Here is a 6,096-nt window from a genome sequence, read left to right on the forward strand (position 1 = left end):
GATGTTATATCTTATAATTAATCACTCAGTTCTTGGTCTTACCCTGCCTACTCTACCCCTTCTAACTCCTATTCCCACAACCCTACTATCTACATGTAGCTTTATCAAACCTTAAGTCCTTATCTTCTCTTTCTCCAGACTCTGTCTCTATCTCCTGTCTAACCAACTAATTCTCTGCTCCTGTTTTTTATAAATTCAGTCTCCTCACACACACACACACACACACAAGCTTTTCCCACCTATCACTCCCTCCCTACCAAACAATTAACCTTAACTTACCTGGGTTCTATTTAACACAGCAAACACATATAAACATTAATATAGACCCTACATGGCAAGCACTGTGATTTTGTCACAGCCCCCCCTCCCCAAAATGATGAGAATTCAATCCTCCTCAGAGTCGCCAAAATGTCTGCAAACACACATTCTCAAGGCATGAAGGGCTCTGTGGAAGTGGGAGACATTTTAGATTTGTCTCTATCACAAGCCAGATAAAACTGAGCAACTAATACACTCCTCTGTTACAGATACAAACACACACGAATAGTCAAAGAACTTCTATTTAGAAAGATCTTCAAGGTAACACATGGCTTCTTGGATGTGTCCTCCCTATCACAGCATTAAGCATTGTCAGCATTAGCCACTGGATCAGTAAATTTTGCAGGAACTCATTATGGCAGCCTTCACAGCCACACCCCAAGAAGCAGGGCCAGTCCTACCATTAGGCAGAGTGAGGCAGTTGCCTCAGCCAGCAGATGCTGGGAGGTGGTACCAAGTGTTGGAAGGAGAGAGCTGTGTGCCAAGCCACCTGCCCTGTACCTTCTAAGCTAGCCTACAGAGGATGCTGACCCATTGCCAGTGTTGAAGAAAACTCCAACAACCGGTCTAGCCATCTTTTGTAAATGAAATGGGAGAGGCTCTGTAAGCACCTTGAAAACAATGAAATGATTACTCAAAGCCAACATGGATTTGTCAAGAACAAATCCTGCCAGACGAATCTGATCCCAGTTTTTGATCAGGTAGCCTCCCTTGTGGACTGTGGGAATGCTGTGGAGATAATATATTTCGACTTCAGCAAAGCTTTTGACAAAGTGCCCCATGATATCCTGATGAGCAAACTAGCTAAAAGTGGGCTAGATGAAACAATGATCCGGTGGATCCACAATTGGCTACAGAATCGGACTCAAAGAGTGCGTATCAATGGGATCTTCTCCAACTGGGGAGAGGTAACAAGGGGGGTACCGCAGGGCTCAGTCCTGGGCCCAGTGCTCTTCAACATTTGTATTAATTTTTGGATGAGGAGGTGCAGGGAATGCTGATCACATTTGCAGATAACACAAAATTGGGCAGGATAGCCAATACCCTGGAAGACAGAAACAAAATTCAAAGTGATCTTGATAGGCTGGAGTGCTGGACAGAAAATAACAGAATGACATTTAATAGGGATAAATGCCAAGTTCTGCACCTAGGAAAAAGAAACCAAATGCACGGTTACAAGATGGGGCATACTTGGCTCAATAATACTACAAATGAGAAGGATTTTGTAACTGTTGTAGATCACAAGCTGAATATGAGCCAACAATGTAATGGCTGCAAAAAAGGCAAATGCTATTTGGGGCTGCATTAATAGAAGCATCGCTTCCAAATCCCAGGAAGAACTTACTAGTTCTCATCTACTCAGCACTGGTTAGGCCTCATCTTGAGTACTGTGTCCAGTTCTGGGCACCACACTTTAAGAAGGATGCAGACAAACTGGAGAGGGTTCGGAGGAGGTCAATGAAGATGATCAGAGTCCTGGAAACAAAGCCCTGTGTGGAGAGACTGAAAGAACTCCACATGTTTAGCCTTGAGGAGAGAAGACTGAGGGGAGATAGGATAGCACTGTTCAAGTCCTTGAAAGGTTGTCACAGAGTGGAAGGCCAGGATCTCTTCTCGATCATCCCAGAGTGCAGGACACGGAAGAATGGGCTCAAGTTACAGGAAGCCAGATTCCGGCTGAACATCTGGAAAAACTTCCTGACTTTTGGAGCAATACGACAGTGGAACCAATTCCCGAGGGAGGTGGTGGGCTCTCTTACACTGGAGATGTTCAAGACGAGGCTGGACAGCCATTTGTCAGGGATGCTCTGACATGGATTCCTGAATTGAGCAGGGGGTTGGACTCGATGGCCTTGTAGGCCCCTTCCAACCCTACTATTCTATGATTCTGTGAGAATGCCATCTTGTTTCTCACTGCAGGCAGCAAAAGTCTTAGGGCAATCCCACCAAAGAGAGTCCAAAAATGCAGGCAGCTATACTGATTCACAGGCAGCTACATGTGTGGCTCTGGAGACCTGGTTCCATATCCCTGAGTTCACAGACCAGGGCCATTCACTGTCTGAGCCTAGCCTGCCTAACAAAGGGATCACTTGCCAGGCTAGGTCTGTCCACCAGCTCCCTGAAGGTTTCAACAGTGGTGAATGTATCCAGTGGATCGCTCCTGCTGTGAATAAGATAGCAGAGCTGGACTCGCCCAACTTCCTGTTCCACCGGGCACTGTTTTTGCTACCAAAGGAGGCAGTGATGGCTGCCAACTTGGATGGCTTTAAAGGGGGGTCAGAGAGATTCATAGAGAAAAAGGCTATCCATGGTTACTACTCATGATGGCTATATGTTACCTCCAGTATAGTATGCCTTTGCATGCTAGTTGCTGGGAAACATGAGCAGGAGGGTGTGATTGTGGACATGTCCTGCTTGCTTGTGGGCTTCCCAGAGGCATCTGGTTGGCTACTGTGGGAAGCAGGATGCTGGATTAGACAGGCCTTTGCTCTGATCCAGCAGGACTCTTCTTATGCTCTGAAGCCTTGAGAGCTTGCAGCTGAAGTTGTATGCTGATTGCAGTGGAAAGCATTATGTTCAGAGACACAAAAGCTGTGGTGGCCTACCATTCACACACAGAAGTCATTATTAGACCTTGCAGTTGGTGAGTGACGTACGCATGTGTGCCCATAGTGTAATGCTACAGGAAATCTTGTTCTGCATTGGATGTCAAATCGAGTTTCAAGTACAACGTTTTCCCTTTGACCCTGCATCTAAGAGCCAGTTGACAAAGTCAGACAAAGCCAATACTACAGAGTTCTTGGGATGGTACCTTTAATGTATGTGTGTATGTATGTATGTATGTATTTACAATATTTATATACCACTCCATATCTAGAAAAGGTTTTGGTGTGGTGAACACAAAAAAGTTTGGAGTGGTGAACACAAAAATCAGTAAAAGAATAAAAAGATTAGAACACCACATTAAAATTACACTTGTTTAAAAAACAGAATGCCAATAAAAACTGTGGCCCGTCAGTTAAGGAGTGCCTCCTGGAACAGTGCTGTTTTCAGGAGGCACCGGAAACAATGCAGTGTTGCTGCCTGCATGACCTCCAGGGGCAGGGAATTCCAAAGAAAGGGGTCTGCCACCCTGAAGGTTCTTCTCCTGGTGGACTCCAATAGGGCCATAGGGCCATGTGGAACCACCAGGAGCAAGCCCTCCAGCTCCCTCAGTGACTGGGCAGGTTGGTAAGGGAGAAGGCACTCTCTCAGGTATCCTCTAGATAACTGAGAGACTCTAACTAGATAGGGGATTAGGTACTAGCTGTGCTGACGATGTGGAACCTGTAAGTTCAGAAGGGATATGCCACTGAATACCATTTCCTGGTGCTGTGGGGAGTAACAATGAGAATGGGGTGCTACCTTCATATCCTGCTTGGGAGCTTCCCAGAGTCATCTTGGCTGGCCACTGTGATAACCAGAAAGAAATCTGAACTATAAGTGGATCTTTGATCAGATTGAGCAGCACTCCAATTAGGGTGCATCACATTTGAATGTTCCTCCTCACATTACAGAAAGCAAAATCTCCATCCACATTAAAAACAACAACACACGTAGCAAGTCAGGAAGAAGGCTAAGCTTGTCCCTGATGTGGTATTTATTTTTTGTATTTGTTACCTAATTAGGGAAATGTTGATGTGGGAGAGCATTGAAACGTGAGACTCTGCACCTACAGTCTGACACCGCATAATCCAGGGCTGGTGCTGAAATTCCTCAAGAAAGAGAGTTGTATCAGATCAATGCCCCTTTGCTGATGGAAGTCTCTTTGACCCACAGGAGGTTTCTGTCAGCAGAACGGAAAGGGAAGCAATTTTCACCTACCACCCCCTCCTCTTTCAGCCCCCTGTACCACCTCCCACACTGTTTAGAAGGGTCCCATAGCCCTCTGCAGCAGCTTTATACCCAGCCGACCTTTTAAGATCTTCAGAGGAGGCCTTGCGGGTCATTATGCAACCAACAGAACGTCTCTACGTAATATCTCAAAGGTGGGCCTTGTCGGTGGTGACATCCACCCTCTGGAAAACCCTTCCCCATGCAATTTGGGAAGCAGAAAACATGGTATGTTTCAAACGCCTCCTGCAAATGCATTTGTTCACCCCAGCTTTCTCTGGCTTGTAATTATTTGCAATTAATTGCATGCTGCTCCGTTTTACTGCTCCTTGTATTGTTTTGTATTATTGGAATTGTTTTTAATACTGTTTTTAAATGTGACTTCTAATATTTATATGTGAACCACTTAGAAATTTTACTATATTCAGCAGTATATAAGTAATACAAATAAATGTCAGTGGACACAGCCAGAGGGGCTGCATGGGAAGGGGAAATGGGTGAAAATCAAGTCCCTCCTCATTCTGCTGACAGAAGCCTCTCCTGGTCCAAAGAGTAATCCATCAGCAGAGGGACACCACCTGCATAACCCAGAGAACCTGCAAGGATGAAAAGGTCCATCAAGGAAAAAGTGCCAGAGTTTTTCACTTTGGACAGTCCCAGAGAAGGTTGGGGGGAGTGTGTATGTAAGTACAACATACACACTCACACAGAATGTACATATATCATCTTTCCTCATCCCTTAAGAGACGAAACACCTGGCACAGAGAGACAGAACTTAATAGTATAATTTCTCTAATTATAATAAAAGAAGAGAAATCAATTTTCACCGTTAAAACCCTTCATATAATCTGGGAAACCACTGTGCCCATTTTGCAAGCCATAATTAACTCTATTACCGTTTCAATTGGCAAGGAATTTTAAGCAGGTCTAAATTCTTAATGGAATCAGTCTGATATTTACTTTAACACCAGGATTGCCTTAAAAAAAAAAAAATGCACTCCTGAATCCTGGCAGGAATAAACAGCCTACATCTCAAGAAGAACTGGAATGGACTGTGTCTGGTAACATCTGCATGAATAAGCAGTACACAAACAGGAAGTAGACAAGTAGGACCTGCAGTTGCAACAAAATATTACAGTTTACTTATCCAGGGGAAACTGGTGGTTCTGATTTCCGTGGGGCTGTGAATCTATTCTGGGTTTTAGTCAGAACCAACCAGAACTCTAAAGGAGCTATCCAAGGTGCTGAACATATTTGGGGGACAGAGTTCAGCACCTTGGACAGCTCCTCTAGAATGGATTCACTGCCCTGCTGAAATCGGAGCCACCAGCCTCTGCTGTACTCATCATCCAGGCAGCAATGCCTCTGTTCTGGATGCTCATTTCCATTTCCCATCCTGGTTTTTGTTTGTTTTGTTTTGTTTTCTCTCCCCAACAGTCATTCAGCTTTCCATAGCCACTGAGCATGCTCAGCCTTCCATGGGCTTTGGTATTCCCCCACTGTTAGCCCCCCCCCAACATGTTTGTACTTCTGCAAACATTAGAGTTTCCCCAAGCCTGCTGATATGTGTGCATGGATGATGCTGTTTTGCCTACATAAGGATCCAAACCTGGAAAATCAGTCTTAGTGTTAGCATATAGAATGCTCCTCTGCAGAAAGGAGTCTGTCCTCTCCTCCCTTGCTGCTTTAACTCTTGCTCATTGAGAACAGATTGGGAATCAGAGAGTGTTAAAAGGTCTGTTAGATACGTAGGCGGTTGCCTTTTACTGAGGCATTGGTCCATGCAGCTCAGGGTTGCCGATACTGTGGCAGCAGCAATCCAGAGTTTCAGACAGAAATCTTTCCCAGCGCCACCTGGAGATGCTGGGGATTGTACCTGAGACCTTTTGCATAAAAATCCTGTGT

The sequence above is a fragment of the Heloderma suspectum genome, chromosome 9, assembly GCF_057233095.1.
Source record: "Heloderma suspectum isolate Gila_16-S chromosome 9, 16-S_ref, whole genome shotgun sequence".
NCBI lineage: Eukaryota > Metazoa > Chordata > Lepidosauria > Squamata > Helodermatidae > Heloderma > Heloderma suspectum.